Source organism: Acomys russatus, chromosome X, assembly GCF_903995435.1.
Source record: "Acomys russatus chromosome X, mAcoRus1.1, whole genome shotgun sequence".
NCBI classification, from domain to species: Eukaryota; Metazoa; Chordata; class Mammalia; order Rodentia; family Muridae; genus Acomys; species Acomys russatus.
Genome location: NC_067169.1, coordinates 113,069,751 through 113,094,776, shown reverse-complemented (window position 1 = coordinate 113,094,776; position 25,026 = coordinate 113,069,751). Strand labels below are relative to the sequence as shown.

The 25,026-nt window shown below is 39.0% G+C and overlaps 1 pseudogene; it reads right to left on the bottom strand.

Moving 5' to 3' along the window:
* Nucleotides 1-2,210: 2,210 nt before the first annotated feature.
* Nucleotides 2,211-3,855, bottom strand: LOC127184983 (mitogen-activated protein kinase 3-like; annotated as a pseudogene).
* Between the last annotated feature and the right edge of the window lie 21,171 nt (nucleotides 3,856-25,026).

The following is a 25,026-nucleotide window of genomic DNA, read 5'->3' as shown; positions in this document are numbered from 1 at the left end:
CTCACAGAATTCTGCTTGCCTTTAGCCTCCACAAATCCTGGGATTACAGCTGGTGCCTCGGGGCATAGCTTATACATGTTCTTTATGTGACTGAAATAAGTCCCATTTTTTCAATTTTCTGAGTTTTTGTCTTCTACGCAGACATGGCTACTTCATTTTATGTTAAAAAAAAATACCAGTTTAGCCATTCATTACATTAATAAACATGATTGTTCTGATCAATCATTACTAATCAAATAACTGTTATTTTTTATAAATCTCCAGTTCACATAATGTGTTATGCTTTTTAGAGTTTGAGAAATGATTTACCATTACTTAGCTGAACATTTTATATACATATTCTTTACAAAATGAATAATCATCATTATTATTATTATGCATATGAGTATATTATATTTGTGATGTGCATATTTCTATAGGTCAGAGGATATATTTAAGTTCTCAATTCTCTCCTTTCACTGTGGGTTCCAGGAATCAAAATCAGCTCTTTAGCACTGTAGGCAATTGTAGACATAAGATTATTGTGTAATTCAATGATGATTTATGTACACACCCCATCCCAATATCTGGTTGCAATCCCTTTTCTGAGAATATCCTGTCTCAATGTTGTGTAAACTCTGCTCTCCAATTGTCCCTTGATATGCCAATAAAGCAGCTTGCAGCCATTTGCTGAGCAGGGGAGAGAATAGGGCTGGATTTCCTGCATGCCAAGGGAGGATGAGATAAAAGAGGAAGTAGGGGATTCAGCCAGGAGCAAAGGATCAGGAGACATCAGAAGAGAGGTGCCAGAGCAGGAAAGCTACAAAGTGCAAGTATCTCTGGGATGTACACTGAAAGTAAACCAAATTAGCTTAAAGAGTTAAGAATAGTGTAATAATAGCTCAGCTTTTATGCTGTAACGCTTGTTAAAATAATATAATAGGGTCTCAATTATCTTTGTGATAGCCTGGTTAAGAGTGAAACTGAGAAACAAACACAGTTAAATAAAATTAACTGTAAGAAGCAATTACTTCTGAGCCAATTTGCAGGCACACATCTACACTTTTAATCTCTAACTGTATTTTATAATATAGGCATATATCTAGAATGTATGAGTTATGTGATAACTCTGTATTCAATCTTTTCATCATATAGTAAAATGTTACATTTTATTATCTTTGAGCTTTCAACATTAAGTTAACAAAATAAAACCATGGAGACTAATCTCTATATTATCTACTGAATGATTTGCACGTAATTATTATTACGTTTTCCTTAAATATTGGGAAAGATTCACCAATAATGACTCTTAGGAAAAATATTTCCTTGTGGGAAGATTTTTAATTACAAAGCCCATTGTTTTGTATGCACAGCTCAATCTGATTCTCTGTACTTTGTTTTCTTAATTGTAATTTATTACTGAGCAAATTTCAATACATACTCAATTTTTATAGCTTTACTGTGATATAATCTAGACTCATTAAATATACTCAATTATAGCACAAAATCCAGTAGTTTCTAGTTGTGCAACACTGGGCACAATCTAAAGTGTGAACATTTTTCAATACCTTTAAAAAATGTCAAAGACTTCATTAATCAATGTACCTACATTCTGTGCTGTCTATCTCATCATGGAAGACAGAATTCTACTATTTCTCTGTTGCATATTATGGGTTATCTATGAAAATCAAGTGAAACCTTTTGTCGATTCTTTCTGTGATATTGTTCACTTAGCATAATAATATAAAGTTTTATGAATGCTCTAGAATGTGTCAGAACTGTATTCATTTTATGACTAAAAGGTGTCATACTTCAGGCAAACATACCGTTTTATTCAGCAAATTCATCAACCCACAGAAATGTGAGTGTTTCCCTATTAGACTAGAATGAATAATGCTGCTTTAAATATTTGTGTCCAAAGATCCATGCAAATATTTTTATTATTTTAGGTACATATTTATAATGTATGAGTTATGTGTTTATTCTTTTCATCATATAGCAAATTGTTTACCAAATCAACCAATACAACCAACCTCTTCTAATAACGATACTATAGGAAGCTTATAGTTATTATTTGATATCAATATCATTATCATATTTCTTAAGTATTTTCTTTTTTTTTTTTTCATGGTATACACATCTCTATATTTATATATTAGATACAGGCACGGGAGGTGTGGAGGGGCACCGGCTCTCCACCGGCCCCACCTCCACTTCGAATCACCCACACACAGAAGCAGCAAGGGCACACACGTGGCAGCTTTGAAAGGGGAGAAGGGTTTGGCCTGGGCCTGGCCCCTCAGGAAACTAGCCCTTGAGACTTAGGAATGTTCCTTCGGGGAAAATGGGGTGGGGTGCCAACAAGAAAAGTTGGGCAGAGCTTAGCCTGAGTCCTAATCAGTGTCCTCCACCCCTCCGTAGCAGAGGTCCTACGGCAGTCAAGGCCCTGTCATTCCGGGCCGGTCAACCAGAACTGGGCTAGCGGGAGTAGATGAAGGCAGAGCAGCAGAGATCAGCTCTGGGGCCATCTCACCACTCATGCATGCCCCAGGGAGATGGGGCAGGGGATTGCAGTGGGAGAAGCCTGCCCGAGGCAGGGGACCCCAGGAAAGTGAGAGAAGGGTGCCAAGCCCATCCTTGGTCCAGCCTGGGCTGCCGGGGTCTGGGTTGAGCAAAGTTTCATTTTCTGACAATCTGCAGAGAAGGAGCGGGTAGGAGCAGGACCAGGCCCCGGGCGACAGGGATGTCTGTTCTTGTTAGGGGGCCTCTTGTGCCCCTGGCTGGAAGCGGGCTGTCTCTTGGAAAATGAGCTCCTTCAGCCGCTCCTTGGGGAGGTCATTCAGCTCCATGTCGAAGGTGAAGGGCTCCTCCGCCACCGGCTCGTCTGTCGGGTCATAGTACTGCTCCAGGTAGGGGTGAGCCAGGGCTTCCTCTACAGTGATGCGCTTGTTGAGGTTGAAGGTTAACATCCGGTCCAGCAGGTCAAGTGCTTTGGAGTCTGATTTGGGGAAAAGCTTGGCCCAAGCCACCTTGGTTTTAGAGGGCAGAGACTGTAGGTAGTTCCAAGCCTTTATGTTGATGATACAGTTAAGGTCCTCCTGGGATGGGGAGCCCAGGATACCTAGAATATGGTTAAGCTGGTCCAGGTAGTGCTTGCCGGGGAAGATGGGTCGGTTGGAGAGCATCTCAGCCAGAATGCAGCCCACAGACCAGATGTCAATGGATTTGGTGTAGCCCTTGGAGTTGAGCATGATCTCTGGAGCTCGGTACCAGCGTGTGGCCACATACTCTGTCAGAAAGCCAGTGTGGTCATGCTAAGGGTCAGCAATCCGGGCCAGGCCAAAATCACAGATCTTAAGGTCGTAGGTGGTGTTGATGAGCAGATTGGAGGGGCTTCAGGTCCCGGTGCAGCACATTGGCTGAGTGGATGTACTTGAGGCCCCGGAGGATCTGGTAGAGGAAGTAGCAGATGTGGTCATTGCTCAGCTGCTGGCTCTTGAGCAGCTTGTACAGATCTGTCTCCATGAGGTCCTGAACAATGTAAACATCCCTCATGGCTTCCAGGGTGGGCGCTAGCAGGATGTCTCAGATGCCTATGACATTCTCACGGCGGAAGCGCAGCAAGATCTGGATTTCCCTCAGTGTGCGCTGGCAGTAGGTTTGATGCTCGAAGGGGCTGATCTTCTTGATGGCCACTCTGGTCTTGCGCACGTGGTCGTAAGCTGAGCTGACCATGCCGTAAGCACCCTTGCCTATGTACTGCAGCTGCGTGTAGTGTGGGCCCACGCCGAATGGCTGCCCTTTCACTACCTCCACCTCCCCCAGGACCCCCGGGCCGACCCCAGCGGCTCCCCCCCGAGCCGCCGCCGCCGCCATCTCCACTCCTCCCTCCTCCTTAAGTATTTTCTAAAGTACTGATGATGATGATTCTGAAGCGGTGTCTTATTATAGTTTTCATTTGTATCTCTTAGACATTTTATACATTATGTTTTTATTAATTTATTCATATTACATCTCAATTGTTAGCCCTTCCCTTGTATCCTCCTATTCCTCCCTCCCTCCTGCCTCCCCCCTTCTCCCCTCTCCTATGTCTGTGACTGAGGGAGACCTCCTTCCCCTATATATGCTCTTAGGGTATCGAGTCTCTTCTTGGTAACTTGCTATCCTTCCTCTGAGTGCTGCCATGCCTCCCCATCCAGGGAACGTGGTCAGAAAAGGGGCTCCAGAGTTCGTGTGAGAGTCAGATCTCACTCTCCACTCAATGATGGAGAATATCCTGTTCATCAGCTAGGTCTGGGTAGGGGTTCAAAGTTTACTGCCTATATTTTCCTTGGCTGGTGCCTTAGTTTGAGGAGGACCCCAGGACCCAGATCTGCCTGTCATAAAGTTCTTCTTGTAGGTTTCCAGGACCCTCTGGATCCTTCTATTTCCCCATTCTTTCATGCTACTCTCACCTGAAGTCTCAATAGGATGTCCTCCCCACTGACCCACTTTCCTGGTAAGTAAAGTTTTTCATGGGATGTATCCCTTGGGCTAGTGTCTTCATATAAGTGAGTATATACCGTTTGTCTCTTTTTGCTTCTGGGTGAACTCGCTCATTATGATAATTTCTAGTTCAATCCATTTGTCCACAAATTTCAGGAATTCGTTGTTTCTAATAGCTGAGTAGTATTCCATAGTGTAAATGTACCACAGTTTCTTAATCCATTCTTCTACTGAGGGACACTTAGGCTGTTTCATGTTCTGGCTATTATGTATAAAGCAGCTATGAACATGGTTGAGCATATGTCCCTGTTGTGTGGTAGGGCATCTTCTGGGTATATTGCAAGGAGTGGAATAGCTGGGTCTTGAGGAAGCCCTATTCCCATTTTTCTGAGATAGCACCAGATAGATTTCGAAAGTGGCTGTACTAGTTTGCATTCCCACCAGCAATGAAGGAGTGTCCTTCTCTCTCCACATCCTCGCCAGCATGTGGTGTCACTTGAATTTTTTATCTTAGTCATTCTGATGGGTGTAAGATGGAATCTCAGTGTCGTTTTGATTTGCATTTCTCTGATGACTAACGAGGATGAGCATTTCTTTAAGTGTTTCTCAGCCATTTGATATTCCTCTGTTGAGAATTCTGTTTAGTTCTGAGCCCCATTTCTCAATTGGGTTGTTTGGTTTGGTGGTGTTTAATTTCTTGAGTTCTTTATATATTTTGGATATTAGACCTTTGTCAGATGAAGGGTTGGTGAAGATCTTTTCCCAGTCTGTAAGCTTTCGCTTTGTTCTGCTGACAGTGTCTCCTGCCTTACAGAAGCTTCTCAGCCTTATGAGGTCCCATTTATTAATTGTTGACCTCAAGGCCTGGGCTGTTGGTGTACTCTTCAAGAATTTGTCTCTTGTGCCAATGTGTTCCAGGCTCTTCCCCACTTTTTCCTCTAACTGAATTAATGTCCCTGGTTTTATGCTGAGGTCTTTAATCCACTTGCACTTGAGTTTTGTGCATGGTGACAAATAAGGGTCTAATTGCATTTTTCTACATGTAGACATTCAGTTAGATCAGCACCATTTGTTGAAGATGCTATCATTTTTCCATTGAATAGATTTGGCTTCTTTGTCAATAATCAAGTGAGCAAATGTGTGTGGATTCATCTCTGGGTCTTCAATTTGATTCCATTGATCCACCAGCCTATTGCTGTGCCAGTACCATGCTGTTTTAATTACTGTTGCTCTGTAGTACAGCTTGAGATCAGGTATGGAGATTCCTCTGGAGGATCTTTTATTGTTTATGCATTATTTTTAAGATTATTTTCATTTAATCATTTTACTGCCTGATCCCAGCCCCCTCCCTCCCCTCCTGCTAGTTATGTCTTCATGCCCTCTTCTCCCTGTTCCCCATCCTTCTTCTCAGAGAAGGGAAATCCCCCTAGGGATACCAACTCTAGCATCTCTAGTTACAGCAGGACTAAGCACATCCTCTTCCACTGAGGCCAGACAGGCAGCCCAGCTATGGAAAAGGGATCCAAAGACAGGCTGGAGAGACTCATAGGTTGACCAAACTGCACATCTGCTATATATGTGTAGGGGGTTTAGGCCCAGTCCATTCATGTTCTTTGGTTGGTGCTTCAGTATCTGTGAGCCCTCATGGACCCATGATAGTTTACTTTGTACATCTTCTTGTGGTGTCCTTGACCCCTACAGCTCCCTCTATCATTACCCCAACTCTTCCACAGAACTCACTGAATTGTTTAGCTTTGGGGTCTCTGCATCGGTTTCTATCAGCTGCTGGATGAAGCCTCTCAGAGGACAGTTACTAACTGAGCCACAAAGCCCTACTTACAATGCTCCTTTACACTCAGACCTACCTGGAGGGGTACATGAGTGTGCACTATCTGGATGAGTCTCACAGACCCCACTCATGTCACCCTCACATACCCAGACCTATGTAGAATCCTACATGAGTATGAATAATATATGTAAGACCCTATTACTTGCATGTGAACTGCCTCCACCTGCTCAGGCCAATCTAGAGCTGTACTTGTATGGCTACTGTCTGAGTCAGTCACCCCAGGCCTCCTCTATTCTCAGGCCTTTCCTGACATCAAACTCACTTATGTTGTCTAAGTTAGTCTGCTTCAGTTCCTTGCTTTGCACCATCACTCCATGTGACAGGAAACACAATCATTCTTTTCTGTACCACTAACCACCTAGGAACCACATCTTCATGCTTTACCTGGTACCACTGAATTGGAATCAACCCCGTCTCCCCAAGGTAAGTACCATATATTAAAAGGATACTTTGTGCCCAATCAGAAATCAACCAATTTTGGGCAATGTTAAAACTAAAACAAAACAATAACTTCCACTCAAGAGAGGTAGGATAGACTTCCATATCAGACAGACAATCAATGAAGTAAGTCTTCATCCCTAGGTCATATTTACAGAAACATAAACAATATAAAAGAAAAAGACAGTATGCCTCACCAACAAAATCCTAATAGTCCTATTAAAATGTTTTCTCCCAGAGGAGCAAGCTACATTTTATAAGAATGATGATTTCTGGCGAGAAAACAGTATCCTAGAGGTCATCACTTCTGTTTAAAGAAATAATAGTTTCAAAACTTAGTAGCCACTGACCCATTTAACACAGTTTTTTGGATGATTTGACCACAACATGTTTTGTTTTCTTTTCTTTTGTTTTATAATGAAGTGTTGCCTGTAGGGAAGGAATAGGCACAGATAGCATAGCCTTGATCCTGTTGACCCCAAATGAGAGACTCTAAGTCTTCAAATTGTAGTCCTAGGAAGTCATTGGTCTGTCTATGCAAAGACTGAGAACACGATAAAACCTCCCAGAATATTTAGACAGTATGTTGACAAGAAAACAAATAAAACTCAATCCATATTACCTTCTCCAATACTGGCTGTTTAATTTTTGGTTTAAAATAACTTGTATCATTTATACATAATTGGGAAGTGGGGTTATTCTCTAGACTTTCCAGAAAGTGAAATGTGGAAGGAAGCCTGAATTTTGCTCTGATTGTGGGAGGTCACTTTTTCCTGTCCCATTGAGCACCCTGGTTTCATAGAAGTCTCTCATATGGGTAGTGTTGAAGCAAGCTGTCTCTACCCTCCAACTCCAGGTATCCAGCCTACACAGGTTTCCTACAGGGCACTGCACTGTCACCAATACATTCCTGTTACTTTTAAAAGCAGCTTGTACCTTAACAAATGTAAGTTAGCAGACCCCTCTGGTGAAAGAAGTTCTGTCTGGAGTGCCTCTGTAAGAGACTATGGTATCAAGATTGCCAACTTCACAGTTGTTGCTGTAAAGCAGTGGTCACTTGCCCAGCTGTGAACACTGCCCTACCACTGCTGGTATGAGCAGGATGCCCAAAAGAGTGTACAGAATCAGGTAGGATTCTGAATGACATCTTCTGGCCACAACTTGGGTGCACAGCAGTGTTGCTGGGATGGTACACAGAGCACACCTGAAGTTCTCACAGGCCATATCTATGATCCCTGTCCTTAATGGATACTCAACATTTATCCAATTCCTTAATACAGAGGTACATCTATGTTAGATAAAAGACAGGGAGATGTATGGCAGGGACATGGACACCTTGCCATCCTTTCATCCAGTGGCTTTAAGATGTAATTTCCCATAGGCAAAAAGAAAGGGAAGAGCTCTCCTAAAATGTTTGAAATTATCTATGGGAACTAATCAATCTCTGATCTGGAGTTCCTACAGTTGCTAGGTATGCCAAGCTAGGGAAGTGAGGTCAGTAGCAGCTTCTGTTACCAGAAAGCCTGAAATTGAATTGCAGGGAGGGGACAGATATACTTGTCTCTCCTGGTCAGTGGAAGTAGATTAGTTTGGACTTGGAGGAATTTTCAGAAAAATAAGTTGGCAGTTCATTTTCCAGATGGAGCCTCTTCATCTCTTGGAGATCCTTTCAGCCTATAAACACCAATGAGGGCTCAAGATAGCCCCTTGGATGGGTAAAATAGGAGTAGTGTTAAGGGATTTTGCGGGGCAAAGCCTCTTAGAAAGAGTCGAATGTGTTTTTGGATCACAACCAAACTGCACGGCCTTGTCAAAAGTTGGCCTAGGGGTTCTAAATCAAACAACCATAGTGCAAGGGTAGCAGGAGGCAGATCTCCTATGGCAAGGAGCCCCATGTTTTATGGTGCATGGAAGGGGTCAAGGAGGAAGTTTGTGTCCTCTTTCTGTCTAGGTTGCTACAATTCCTCTCTGCTGCTGGGCACCTTTCCATCCTGCACCACAACCAAGGCTACTGACCTTGATTGAAGGTTCCCAAGTACCCTCTGAGGAGATCAGGCCCTAAACTTTTCATGGATCCCAATTTGAGGAAGAGGACAAAGAAAAGGCAACAGAAGGGGCAATGGGAACTGGAGCAAGAGCTTTTCTGAGCCAGTGTGTTTCCATGCTGCTGCCCTGGAGTTATTTAAGCTGGCTGAGGTCAGGAAAGGAAGCATGGGAAAGGCTTCTTGGGAGTGTGCTGGAAGAAGAGAAAAGGTCGATGGACAGGGTTATCCAGTTGGACTGAGGAACAGCACAGGGATTCCATAAAAGGGCCTCTGGAGACACTCCTGCCCCAGGGACCTGACTTCTATGACATCAACACCTCCAGGAGCACTCAAAGTCTTTTCAGGCCTGGGCTGCAGGCAATGGAAGACAAATGTCTTGATGTATCTGTTTTGAGAAAGGGCTACAACTGGAGCCCAGATGCAAATCATTTGAAGACATCCAGTTCAGCCAAAATATTTACTCTTATACCCTAAGATAAGTGCAGCCCCACATCTCATCAAATAAGCTTCATTTTGAAGCAGACAGAGAACACTACAGAGATCCACATTTCATCAAGATTTGGGGCATAAATGACGATTGGATGTGTTGTTGGTTCCAGTGTATGTATTTGCAACATAACCTAAGTCTCCAAAGACATTTCAGGAGAAGAGTCAGGAAGATTGTAAGAAGCAAATGACCAGAATCTATGTTTTCTAAACATGAAAGGGGTACTGCTCCCTTGAAATTTGAACAATATGGTGGCTAAATAATACTGGCATAATGATCACACAAGTCTACAGACAGAAATGGATGGGAAATTTTTCTAGTTTCCAATCCCTGAATGAAAACCCTCAGAGAGTCAATGATGTTGAAAGAGGGACAATTAATTTTCTTCAGGGATGAACCCATAAGTAGATGATCCATTCCCCCAGTGGTCATAGTGGTCAGCATATGTATACATATACATACATACATATACATATATAAACCAAAATGGATTTAGTAGGCTTTACATGTGTGTATATTTTATTTGTAATTTAATATACTAATATTTAACAATCATATTTTTTTTTAACAATAGTAACGATAGACGAAGAGGTCATGAATTCCTGATATATCTGGTGAAGGACATGGGAGGAGTTGGATAGAAGAAGTGAGGTAGAAATGATGTTTACTGAATGTTCATGAAAGAATTTCCCCCCAAAAATAAGAAATAAAATAGCATAAGTGAACTTTATCAAAATGTGTAGCACACTATTAGCAAAATGAATAATCCTCATAAATTGTATAAATTTATTTTGGCAACATGGCTTCAGAAACTTAATTATACATATATATCAAAAAGAATTATTGTGAGAAAATCCAATAAAACTTAAATTAAGCATCTAAATTATATGCTTAATCGTAGTTAAAACTGCAGAAAACTGATTAACATATATTTTCCTTTGAAAAATGTTTAATGTGAGATGAATATTGCACTTATGTGCAGCCTCAAATCTATTAGTTATTTCTACTACAAAATGGCAATACATTAATTTTTCAAGTTTATTTTTGCTGCACCTGCAACTTATTATTAATCTAAGATTTTTTTCTTTCTTAAATTCTCAGTGCTGAAATGCAGGAAGTTCTTTACTTTTACATTTATATGCTGTATTTATGCAACCGGTTCTTTCAACCCTAGTCTTCCTTACATTGATGCATGATTTGGCTGAGAGTGTTACTCAAATAATTAAAGAGTCATCAAATGCTTTAACATTCCTGCTTTAGAAAACCCTATGTGAATTACTTACTACCTCTGGTTTTTCTCTTCCCCCATTAAAGTCAGAGTAGGAACAATACTCTTAATATCCTGAGGATTTAAATTTTAGGTAAAAATGTATTGCCTTACAACCAAAAGTATTAGCTTTAAATTAATTCTTTTTCCCTTAAATTAAATAACAGTGTGAGCATAACAGACACTGTTAGTGTTTAGGATATACATTATTATCTCATGAATAAAATTAAAGTAGTTCTCATTTAAATATTAATAACATCAGGAACCAGTTTTTATTAAAATTATTTTAAAAGTAGAAATGGAAAGGAAGATTCAATTATGTGTAAATAAATGTGTCTTTTCCTGATGAAATTGTTTATGCTCTGATTTTGGTGTCTCCTTAAAGGAACTGGTGATTTTTTGAAATAAAATATATTCACAGCAAAATCAGAACAGAAGCAAAAAAGAGAGCTCTAAGACCCGTAGGTAACTTTTAAGTTCACAATTTAAAGAATCTAAGACATTGCCCCAAATATAATGGTCTTGTTGAACATTACACTTAGAAAGAGTCCAGTGTTGAGTCTTATGAGAAGCTACACTTCTTACCTTCTGCATTGCTCTGAATGAACGGCACATTTCCAAACTGAAGTAAACCATAAGGTTTCTTTTTAGTGTATTTGTTAATGTATACTTTGAGAATCTCATACACATTTGTAATGTATTACGATCATATTCATCTTCTCATTGTAATTGGTTATTCTTGAAATAATTCTTCCTTCCTTCTTTTGTTCAGTCAAGTTAATGAGTTAAATGGACTGATCATTTTTCTTCCCCCCTTTGTATATTCCTTGGAACTAGTTAGCAGTAGAGGTCAAGATTAATCCAATTCCATTTCACTTAGTCAATATGAGCTAGTATATTGAATGTAATATTAGGCTTTCCATAAATACACACTAAATGAAAATTAAACTTCCATCTCACAATGGAGTCTTGAAAATATGAGTGTTTTGTATGTAAGTATGACTTTAGTATCCTCTCACTTGCAATATACCAAATTTTTAAAACATAAAATCAGATATGATACTTGTTTATGAATTCAAATATAGAAAAAGTATAGCTATTACTCTACTAAATGAACTTTGCTTTTGACAAATGTTAATTCATTTTTTTAAACTGCCTTTGGTATATAACTCACATAACTAAAATTTTGCTCCTTGAGTTTATAATAAGCAATTTTTATTGAAGTCACAATATAGTAGAACCATCATCACAACCTGTATTAGTTATTTTTCTGTTCCTGTAATAAAACACCATGACCAAGGCTTTTGCTTATTGTTCCAGAGTGTTAAATTCAGAATGACACAGAAGACAGTAGCAGGCAGCAGGCAGCAGGCAAGGGAGCAAGAATGAAAAGCTGAAGCAAATGCAAACATGAGACAGAGAAAGCAAACTGGAACCAGGTGAGAGGTTTTCTTCTTTTATTGAAAATTGTTTCTTTTCTCCCACAGTATATCCTAATTATAGTTTTCCCTCGATCTACTCCTCCCAGTTCTTGCCAACATCCTTTCCCTCCAGATGTACTCTTTTTTTGTCTCTCATTAGAAAAGAAGAGGCCTCTAATAGATACCAAACATGACAAAATAAAATATAATAAGATGAAGCAAAAATACCTAAACAAACAAAACACTATCACACCAAAGTTGGACATGGCAATCCAACATGAGGAAAAGAGGAGGCACAAGAGTCAAAGACCAACTCATTCTCACAGCCAGAAGTCCATAAGAATAGTGAGCTAATAGTTGTAATATATGCACAGAAGACCTGGTGTAGACCCAGATGTAGGCCCTGTGCTTGCTGCTTCAGTTCTCTGTGAGCTCATTTGCATCTTGCTTACTTGATTCACAGGGCCTTGTTCCCCTGGTGTCCTCCATCCCTTCTGACTCTTACATTCTTTCTGCCTCTACTTCTGCTGGATTTCCTGAGCTCTTAGGGGAGTGATTTGATGAAATCTTCCAATTTAGAGTTTGACTGTGGGTCTCTGCATCTGTTCTCATCTTCCATCAGAGGAAGCCTCTCTGATGATTATCAGATAAGGCAATGATCTATGAATATAGTAGAATAGCTTTAGGGATAATTTTATTGATTTTTTTTGATGAGCAAATGAGAGTTTTCCTTCTTATATCCTGCTCTACTGATGCATTTCATCCAGCAAAGCTACATGAAACAGAACCATCAACTGGATAGCAAGTGTTCAAATGTCCAAGATTATGCTTGATATTTCTTATTCAAATAATAATAATACCCAATTTCAGAATTTTCCTACATAATATTTTTATTGGTTGTTTGGGAATTTCACATCATGTACCCCAATCACACTCACTTCCCAGTCATATCAGGTCCATCCTCTATCACTCTTGTGACCTTCCCACCAAAGGAGGAGGAGGAGGAGAAAAAGGAGGAGGAGGAAGAGAAGAAGAAGGAGGAGGAGGAGGAGGAGGAGGAGGAGGAGGAGGAGGAGAAGAAGAAGAAGAGAAGAGAAGAGAAGAGAAGAAGAAGAAGAAGAAGAAGAAGAAGAAGAAGAGAAAAGAAGAGAAGAAGAAGAAGAAACAATGAAACAATCCAAATCTGTGTTACCCATATAGCCACTGGAGCATGGTGAAGCTCCCAGTGGCCAGTCTCTTAATGAAAATTAAGGCTTTCTCTAACTCCACTCCCTTAAGAAGGCATCATTTGTGTAGAACTACATCTTAAAAAACATACTCATTTCTACACTAAGATCCTTCTTGATATAAATGATTTTATTTTCTATATCAACTTCTCTTTGTATATATTTAATTAAATGAACTAATGTAATCTAGGTCTTTTCTATCTGGCTTCTAGCACATAGTACACTATTTATGTGCTTAATCCATGAAGCTGCATGTTACAGCATTCCTTATTGTGACTAATTAAGCCATATTTGTGTGTCCATTTTTTAGTTTATGGCTATTTTGATGAGTTCAGGTTTTAGAAATTATGAACAATACAATGAGCATTTGTAACCATGTTTCTGTGAGTACACATGTTTTCAAATATCTTGCATATATACCTGAGATCTGAGTTACTGACTCATGGTACTTATATGCTGAATAAATGAGGAACTGGAAAACATTGTTACTAAATTGTGTTTTTAAACTTTTTAAAATCCATTGGCTAGATCTGGGTAGGGGTTTGAAGTTTACTACTTGTATTGTCCTTGGCTGGTGCCATAGTTTGAGCAGAACCCCTGGGCCCAAATCTGCCTATCATAATGTTCTTCTTGTAGGTTTCTCATTCTCCCATGCTTCTCTCATCTACAGTCCCAATAGGATGTCCTCCCCTCTGTCCCACTTTCCTGGTAAGTGAAGACTTTCATGGGACATGCCCTTTGGGCTAGGTTGCAGATATAGAGTGAAGAGTAGGGTCTGACTTTCACACGAACCCTGGTGTCCCATATTTGACAATGCCCCCTGGATGGGGAGGTCTGGTGGCACTCAGAGGAAGGATAGCAGGCTACCAAGAAGAGACATGATGCCCTATGAGCATATACAGGGGGAGGAAGTCCCCCTCCCTCACAGTCGTAGGGGAGGGGAGTTAGGGGAAAATGGAGGGAGGGAGAAATGGGAGGATACAAGGGATGGGATAACCATTGAGATATAATATGAATAAATTAATAAAATAAAATTTAAAAAAATTTTAAATGGATTAAAAAATCCAAGTATGTGAAGTATGTATTTCATTTAACTCTTAACTATAATTTTGAAGAATATCTATGAGTTTTCTAACTATTTTGATATATTCTTTGGAGAAATGTCTGTCCTACAGTTAGTACAATTTATAAAAACTGAATTATTGATTCTTTTGGAGGATGTTTAATAGTTCCTTATATAGAAGAAGAACCTTATCATATAAAGGATTCACAAATGTTTTCTTTATTTAGTGTATTAGTTTACTTTTCCCTATATTGTCTCTTGAAATAAAAAATAATTTTATGAAATACAACTTTAAAATTATTTACTCACTTAGAGTAAGGGAAAAAAGCCATTGTCAAATTCAAAGCCAAGAAGAGTCACAGCTATTTACTCTGTGTTTATATGTGTGTATGTGTATGTTTGTGTCCACATGTGTATGGGCACAAACACATACACATGCACAAATATGTTCATATGTATGAATGCTTTTTGTTTGTGTAGGTGGAGACCATATTCTTGAAAAGCAATACAACTTTAAATTTTTTAAAATTATTTTTATGTGTTTGTGTCTGAAAAATATTTTTCTTTTGTTTTATTTATTCTTCTCCCATTCAATACATCTCCATTCCTTCCAGTCCCACTGTTCCTCTGTTTCTCTTCAGAAAAGAGCAGGCTTCCCAATAATATCAACCAAACACAGCATAGCAAGATTCAGTAAGAAAAGCACAAATCCAGAGGCAGGTGGATCGCTGTGAGTTCAAGGCCAACCTCGTCTACAAAGTGAGTCGAGGACAGTCAAGGCTGTCTTGAAAAACAAAAACAAAAAAACAAAAGAAAAGCACAAATCCTTTTTATCAAGAGTAGTGAGGCAACACAGTAGGAGAAAAAAGGGTCTGAAACGTAGGTAAAAGAGACATAAACATCTCCCACTGCCACTGCTGGGAGTACCACAAACACCTCAACATAAATAATCATAGCATGTATGCAGGGGACCTAATATTTACCCATGCAGGCTCTGTGATTGCTGCTTCAGTCTCTGTGATGCCCCTATGAGACCTTCTTAGTTGATTCTGTGGGCCTGTGGGCTATGTTCTCCTGGTATCCCAGAACCCTCTGGCTTCTACAATACTTCCTCCCCTTCTCTGAATGGTTCCTCTAACTTCACCTAATATTTAGGTGTGAGAGTCTGCATCTACTCCCATTAGGTGCTAGAGGAAGCCTCTCTGATGATAATTGGGATAGGCACTGATCTATATGTATAGCAGAATGTTGCTAGGAATCATTTCACTGACTTTTGCATTTTGTTTTTTGTTTGTTTGCTTCTCAGTCATGTTTAGTTCTATTCTAGGTCTCTCAGTCATGCAGCTTTCAGTTCCTGGCCATCCAGGTATTATCATGCATGGTCCTCCTCTCATGGCTTGGGTCTCAAGTTTGACCAGTCATTGGTTGGCTATTCTTCAAACCTCCAAGTCACCATTGCACCAGCACATCTTGAAAGTCAGGGCAGGTACGACTTTGCAGCTGTATTGGTGTCCTGTCCCACCACTGGAAGGCTGCCAGGTTACCAAATATAGCCAATTCAGGCTCTGTATCATCCATTACCAAGAGTCCTCACTATGGTCACCCTCAAAGGTTCCAGGAAGTTTCCATGGTATTATGTTTCCACATGTCCTCCTTAATGTCCCACTATTACAGTTGTTTCTCCTTGTACTCTCTCCCTCCATGTCCCTCCCTTCCCTACTCTACCCTTCTTGTTCCAATCCACACCTGACCACAGTCCACCAAAGAATGGATAAAGAAAATGTGATACATTTACACAATGGAGTGTTACTCAACTGTTGAGGGGAAAGGGCATCATGAAATTTGCAGAAAAGTAGATGGAACTAGAAAAAATGGCTCCAAGTGAGGTAACCCAGACCCAGAAAGATAAACATGATATGTATTCACTTATAAGTAGATATTAACTGTTTAAATAAAAAATAATCATGCTATAATCCACAGACCCAGAGAAGCTAAGTAACAAAAAGGGCTCAAGTGGAGAGGGGGAATGTATGGATCTCCCTGAGAAGGAGAAATAGAATAGATATTGGGCAATGGAAACCAGAAGAGGGTGTTGGATACCCTGGAGCTGGAGTTATAAACAGTTGTGAGCTGACTGGTCTGGGGTCTTGTAACACAATTCAGGCCCTCTGAACTCAGATCCTTTGCCAAAACAGCACCTGCTCACTAAAGCATCCTCCTTACAACCATCTCACCCTGGGCAAGGGTGTCTTGGAGGCCTAGTATTCAACCAATATGCTAATCTGGCTGGTCAATGGTCCTCAAGTATTTGCTTTTCTCTGCTTCCCTAGAGCTAGCTTCCAACTTCCCACCAGCATGATGGACTTTTTTATGTGGGATCTGTTGCTCAAACTCAGGGCTTCATGTTTGTGTAGCAATCACTTTACCTGCAGAGTTATCTCACCAGTTCCCATATATTCTTATGGAGTGTTTATAGCTTTGCTCCTACATGTATATCTTCGATCCTCTTTAATTGAGTTTTTACACGCACTGTGAAATGTGGGTACGATTACAATCACTACTCATAGCCCTATTTTCTGCAAAGACTAGCCTTTCTCTATTGAATGGTCTTGGAATTGTTATTTAAAATGTGAATGATCACAAAGTAAGGGTTATTTTTTAATCACAACTACATCAAGCTCAGATTATCGATTGTTTTATTTCTTTAAAAATTGATGAATCATCTAATGCTTTTAAGTATCAAAATTATCTTTTTTGTTTTGTTGGGTTTTTTTGTTTGTTTTGGTTTTTTTGGTGTTTTTTTTTTTTTTGTTTTGTTTTTTTTTTTTTTTTTGTTTTTTCAAGACAGGGTTTCTCTATGTTATCTTGGCTGTCCCGGACTCGCTTTGTAGACCAGGCTGGCCTCGAACTCACAGCGATCCTCCTGCCTCTGCCTCTTGAGTGTTGGGATTAAAGGCATGTGCCACCACGCCCAGCTCAAAATTATCTTTTTAATTCAAAGTCAAATCCACATGAATATAAATATTAGGATTAACTTTCCAGTATCTGAAAAGGTCCAACTGTTATTAGAGATTGCATTGGCTTTATAAACCAATTTGTAAGTATTAATTACATGATAAACAATGTTAATTATTCTGTCCCATATATTTCAACATTTATGTCTTCTTACCACTAAATTAAATATAGTAAATAATTTTGTCAGTTCTCATTAACAATTTATGAGTATATTATATAAAACTCGTCCTGAATATTACATTAATTATAATTTTATTGTTTTATTATTGAACTTATCTTCTTAATTTTTTTCTTTCTGTCACTCTCCTAGTTTGTAGATCAAAAATTAATTGCTGAATTTTCATTACATATTGTTTACTCTTTCATCAATACCACTGATTTTCCTTTTTTGCTGATGTTTTCTGTGACATTGCTGATTTTTCTTGAGATTTATATTTGTCATATGTTTAAGCCACTGCTCACTTTTACTAGTTAAAATTTGACATCATAAGATTTTTATATATATTGTTACTTAACATTTTATTGCTTCTATGTGCCTTTCACATCATGCACCCCAATCCCATTCATCTCCCTGTCCCTTCATAGCTACTTGCCTTCCACCCTCAAAAGAATCTCCTCAACAGAAAAGAAAAAGAGAGAAAAGAAAGAAAAATTTTGTGGAAGCTGTACTCAGTCACAGTGTTTCACAGTATACCCTTTTGTCCACACTTCTTTGCTTGCGACTGGTCGTTACAGTGAGTCATTGGTCTGGTATGAGGCTTCTGGATCCTCACAGGGATTCCTCTCAGATATCCTGTTGTTGCCTGTGTCAGGAGATTTTTGAACTTTGGATCTGTAGGACCAGCCCCTACTGGGTTCCAGCAGAACCTCAATAAGTTAGATGCTGGCGTGGGTCAATTCAAAGCCCTTGATCTGGGCCTGGGTGGTAGCTGAGCTGGCCAGTCTACCAGCTCTCCTGTACCTACACCACCATGTCTAGCTCTCCAGAAGAGTCCAGCTTATACAATGCCACATCCAATAAAGGGGCAGGACAAACTTTTCTGCTTTCATAACCTCAGGGCTGGCTCACTCACACCCCATTAAGGCCAGTTCTATTGTGCTGCCCAGGAAAGATGAAAGGCAAGTTCTCCAGGGTGCTGCAGCAGGCAAGGGGCTGGGCCAGCTTCTCTGCTTTCATGACCCCAGGGCCAACTCTCCAACTTGCAGGTGGAGAAGGATGAGGAGGGAACATTTTTTAAATACATATTTTACCTTTGGACTCAGTAGGTAAAGAGTTGTTTTTGTTTGATTGTTTTGTTTGTTTTGGGAGAAGTCAGGTGTTGCCTATTTTTTTAACAGCTGTTGGATTTCTCTGAAATGCTTTGATCATCTATTAGATCAGATATCTTTCCATGCTTTATCTATACATCTTCTTTTTGAGCAGATTATTCTCGAAGGTTTCATCCCCAAACTGTTAAAATGACAGCAATATCAAACTTCCAGGATGTACAAATACATTTAAATTTTAATTAAAGCTGATCACCAATGACAGCAAAGCAGAAAAAAGGAGCATTTCATCTTTTATTAGAAATAAAAAAGAGGTAGAGAAGTATATTATAGATGGAAAGTAAAAGGAGAAAGAAATTATAAAGGGTAAAGAAATGAAAGATTAGATAAGTGTATGAAGGAAATATTACTTTTGAAACAACAAAACAACAAAAATTATATTAAAGAGAAAAAAGTGAAAAATACACAAGGGACATAAACCAAAAGGAACAATAAAGAAAAGATAAGAAAAAGTTTACTAATGTGTAAACAAAGTTAGATGAATGTATCAAGGAGAATAAGGAGCAAATCTTGCTTGTAAAAAAATAATACAATTTAAGTTTGTATTTAACTTTTTTGTTCATTAAAAATCTTACAGATGCAGTTATACATTTTTAATTTCAGAAAGTTGGTCAGAGCATATTTTACAAGATCTAGTGCCTAGTGTTGCTTTTATGATGTAATAAAAGATTGTCTGGTAGAAAAAAAGTACAATTTAAGAATATTGCTAAGTTAGCAAGGATATCTGGAGATATCTCAGAATTGTGTTGGGAAACTGAAAAGAAGCACAACAGTGAAATTTGTGTAGGTGGAAAATCTGTTTTTGTAATTCATTGATCACCCAATACTGTAATTGTACACTGAATATGATTCAAAACATTCAGGTTTCAGACTCAATAGCAGTGACTGACTAGTAGTCTTATTTCAGGCTCAATGCCACCAAACTCCAATTTTACTCTCACTTGAGTAATACTTCCAAAAACTAACAATGTAGCTCCTTTCCCTAAGCACACTACTTCTGAACTGAGGCCGTTGCGGCATTTTACAGGTTTGCTGGTGTCTGTTCCCACAGCTGCCTCCGTGGGCTGTCTCTCATGCCAGAGCTCTAGCAGAGGACATGCTGTCTCCAAGTCTTTTAGTTGCTGCTCCTGAGGGCTCGAAGGTAGCTCAGTTTCCAAAGATAAGTTTTCTCTCAAGATAGCATGAGGGTCCTTATCTCCAAGTTACAGAGAGTGAATTTATCTCCACTTCAGGCCAACCTGTAGAGCATTACTCTTTCACCAAAGCCTGCATCTGCTTTGAAATACTACAAAGGCTATGGGCTTGCTTTGACGGTAGGAATGAGTGCAAGATCCTTATCCTCAGGACTGCCTGACTTGTCTTTTGGAGGAGTCTTTGATGGGAAGCCAGGAGTCTGGAGCTATGTTTTGTTTGGTTTTTGTTTTCATGAGTCTCCACTGTTTTTCTATATAATTTTCAGATATCTTCTCAACATGTTTGTTAATTTCTGAGGCTTTTTCTTCTCTTTCTTTCCTTTTCCTTAGAATACAGTCTGATTTTTTTTCCATATTATGATTCTTTTATTGTACTGGGTCACATGAAGGCAACTTGTAGTCCATCATATCTTTTTTTAAATTTAGGTAATTTATTCAGATTACATATAAATTGTTATCCCCTCATTTGTATCTTCCCATTCCCCCATCCCTCCCCTTTTCATCCTATTCCCCTCCCCTAAGTCTGTGACAGCAAGGGACCTTGTCCCCCATTATAAGATCACAACCTATCAGGTCTCTTCCTGGTAGCCTGCTTACTCTTCCTGAGTGTCACCAGGTCTTCCCACCAAGGGGAAGTGGTCTAATAGGGGACACCAGAGTTCATGACAGAGTCAGTCCCTGCTCTCCACACAATTGTGGAGAATGTTGTGTCTATTGGCAAGGTCTGAATAGAGGTTCTAGGTTTACTGCATGCATTGTCTTTGGTTGATACAGTAGTTTGAGCTGACCCACCTGAGTCCAGATCCGCCAGCCTTAATAGTCTTCTTGTAAGTTTCTAGGATGCTCTGGATCCTGCTATTTCCCCATTCATCCTTACCTCTCTCACCTAGAGTACCAATAGGAAGTCCCAGTATCTATCCCAATCTCCAGCTAAGTGAAGACTTTCAGGGGACATCTCTGTTGGGCTAGTGTCCAATTATAAGTGAGTATATGCCATGTGTATCTTTTGGAGCCCGGGTTAACTCACTCAGGATGATCCTTTCTAGTTCCATTCATTTGTCTGCAAATTTCAGTATTTCCTTGTTTTTAATAGCTGAGTAGTATTCCATAGTGTAAATGTACCACAGTTTCTTTATCCATCTTCGACTGAGTGACATCTAGGTTGTTTCCAGGTTCTGGCTATTACAAATAAGGCTTCTATGCATGGTTGAGCACATGTTCTTGGTTTGTGCTGGAGCATCTTTTACCCAAGGAGTGGAATAGCTGGGTCTTGAGGTAGCCCTATTCCCAGTTTTCTGAGTTTGCACTCCCACCAGCAATAAAGGAGTGTTCCCTTTTCTCCACACCCTCACCATTAAAAGATCAATTCTCAATTCCATATGAAAAAAACCCAGAATACCTAAAGCAATATCGTAAAATAAATGATCCTCCAGAGGACTCTCCATACTTGGTCTCAAGCTGTACTATAGAGCAAGAGTAATGAAGACAGCATGGTACTAGCACAGCAATAGGCTTGTTGGCCAATGGAATCGAATCGAAGATCCAGAAATAAATCCACCCACGTATGGTCACTTGATTTTTGACAAAGAAGCCAAATCTATTCAATGGAAAAAGAATAGCATCTTCAACAAATGGTACTGATCTAACTGGATGTCTACATGTAGAAAGATGCAAGCATATTCATATTTGTCAGCATGCACAGAACTCAAGTCCAAGTGGATTAAATACCTCAACATAAAACCAGAGACATTAAATCGGTTAGAAGAAAAAGTAGGGAGATCCTGGAACTCATTGGCACAGGAGACAACTTCCTGAACCGAACTCCAACAGCCCAGTATTTAAGGTCAACAATTATTAAATGGGACCTCATGAGGCTGAGACGCTTCTGAAAAGCAAAAGACACTGTCAACAGAACAAAACGACAGCCTACAGATGGGAGAAGATCTTCACCAACCCTACATCTGACAAAGGGCTAATATCCAAAATATATAGAGCTCAAGAAATTAAACACCACCAAACCGAATAACCCAATTAAGAAATGAGCCTCAGAACTAAACAGAGAATTCTCAACAGAAGAATATCCTGTGGCTGAGAAACACTTAAAGAAATGCTCAACCTCCTTAGTTATCAGAGAAATGTAAATCAAAATGACTCTGAGATTCCATCTTACACCCATCAGAATGGCTAAGATCAAAAACTCAAGTGACAGCACATGCTGATGAGTCTATCACATCTTTAATTCAATCATTTAGCTATTACACATTAGTTTATATAATGTTGATACTTATTTTGAAATGTTAAAATAAATTTTAGAATGAATTTTCCTTAGAGTTGATTATTCATTCTTTATACTGATGGCTAAAGTTGGTTAGTATTTTGTTATAGCACTTTATTTGAATTTGAGGGATTAGCTAGTGGTATATACAAGCTACCACCACTTGAGTGTTCTGAATTTCCACAAATTCTGTAGCATTGTTTATCGCTTGCCTAGTCCCATGTGTTTCTAAAGTTAAATTCCTACCTATAATCTTATTTAAAAACTTAGTTATATGCTTAAAATTCTAGATACAAATACCTAGAAGAGACCCACTTGTGTGATTTCTCCTCATTTGTTTAATAAGTATTTAATCAGAGGATGAATGAATGAATGAATGAATGAATGAATGAATGAAATTGCAAAAGGTCACATGTCCTGAATCAAAATGTGGAGCCTGATCTCTACCTGGGACTTTTGCCTCCATGGCAAAAATTTGAATACTACCGATGATCTATTCACTCAGCATTTCCATAAGCATCAAGGATATGATGTCATTTTGCATGCTTCCTCCTCACACTTAAACATTTTCTCAATATAGGAATAATTTCAATGGTGTGATACATGGAACTCCTTGTCTTCAAGCCACATATTTCTATTACTATAACAAGGAGCTGTTCTGGCTACACGTTTTCAAGCTGTCTATACCATGCACCAATGCCTCATATAATATCAGGTGGCAAAATAGAAGAAAAGGAACAACCTTAGAATAATTTCTTAGTACTATGGTGACAAAACAAAATTTAAAGGGATTAAGTCTAAGAAGGAGTTATCATATAGATAATGTTCCCAGACATGTGTCCCTAACATTTCATCCTTATGTAGTCCTACTTCCATTCTTTATCCCTTAAGCTGAGCACATTTATTCACTGAACTTGGACCCTACTCTTGGGTATATTGAACACTAGCTCTGGATCTGAACAGCAGCCATGATTGAAATCCGGATTGATTTTGCATTTTCCATTAAGGACTTCAGCAATTTATCTCCCATAGATACTTCTGTAGTCTCTCAGGTAGTGTCTTTGACTCTGTATTTTCTGAAAAGATCCACGTTTCTCTTGTTTTTCAGGAACTTCTGTTGATGTTATTAGATGCTGAAATCATACCCATGGGAACCACAGTCTTAATGTTATTGCCTAAATCTAGCCATCTATGGATGAGGATTAATTTTTCTCATTGTTTGAATGATAAAATGCCTCCAAAGACTAGAAGTTTCAAGATTGCTAAATTTGACATTTGATGACAGCTGCTGCTTACTTCCAAGGACACAATTATCTGTGAAATTTTCTACTTATAAGGGCAACATAACTCTGTAGCAATGTGAAATGAAATCACACATTTTTTAAACCCCATTTATGCTTTGAATATTTGGACAGTGTCCTTATGTCAACTGAGACATTTTGGAATAGCAAGAAATGAAGTAGGAATCCAAAGGCCTGTTTCAGTCTGTGAGATGGAAACAATAAGTTTTATAGAGAAATTATTGTCCAGTCCTGGCATTTGACAGTTGTGTGATCGTTGTATATTTCCAAAGAACCAGAAGCCTTCACTTGCTCTCTCAGAAACAGGCTCAAGAAAGGTGGCAGAACAATAAGAATGCATTGACTGTAGAACACTTGCCAGCATGCCCAAATATATTGGTTACGTAATGAACAATTCAGTTAGTTTGAATATCAATTTGAGTATAGACACTGCCGTCATCTCCCCTGAGTTTTGCTGTTGTCATTAACTAGAGTGTGTCAGAAAATGCAATTCAATGAAGGAAAAAACATACCGAATCAGAAAAATATGCTTTCCAATTAAAACTAATTTTTCCCTTACAGACAATGTATTATTTTGGGGTAAGTATGTCATGCTTAGCCAATAAAATTAAAAAATCCTAAAGTAAAAACAAAACAAAACAAAAAGCTAGCTCTCTCTTTTCTTCCCTCTTACTGTCCACTCCCCATCTATACTGTGTACAGTAATTTCACTGCCCTCACATCCTTGAACTTGTTTGAATTTGTACAAATGGCAATCAAGAACACACACTTTAATGCATTGTAAGAGGCCCTGGACTCTCCCAAGCCACAAAAAAAGAGTAATGCAGTGATAATCTGTAGGTAGACTCAAATTAATCTCTATCTTCTTAGGAATCCTTGGACTTTGGAGTATATACCATTTAGTTTTGATTTTACCAAGCTTGTGACCTCTGATACCTCTCATGGCTTAATGTAAAATATATATCCCAAAACATTTCATTACCCAAAGCCCACCAAATTCTAGCTCTGATTATTTGCACTTAACTTCTGATAACTGCAACCTCACCTGCTCATTTGTTCTTCACATCCGGACACACATCTAACTATGTTCCTTGTATAGCTGTTCCCCAACTCTGTCATTCCTTCTACATGGAAATGCCTTACCTGTCCATGCACCTTACCAAAATATCTTAATATTTTCAAAACAGAAAAGATTCAGTGAATGAAAAAAAAAAAGATTCAGTGAATGAGTTAGTGAGCAGTCTTTATTAAGATTTGTTAACATGTACTGTTTTCTTACATAAACTTGGCAAATAAATGCATACCGTATTTTAATCTTACAGAACAGACTTAAAAAGCTTCAAACAATTCAAAAGTTGAATCCATTACATAATTTTTCCACTAGAACTTTTTGAAAAATAGTAACAAAGGTGTTATCAGTTTCAGTCACAGATTTTAACACTAACAAAGTTTCCCTTAAAATGAATAGATTTTAACATTAACTCCAAATGAAACAGCGAAACAAACCCCCAATCAGCAGAGTGATTGACGTTCTCTACCGGTTTTACTGAGCTTAAGTTTGATTTTCCTTACTTAGAAGTTTGGCTGCTCTTTTCAAATTCAGAGGGAACCCTTACAAAACATGGGTCCCTCTTGCTGGGTAAGAGAGACTGATGA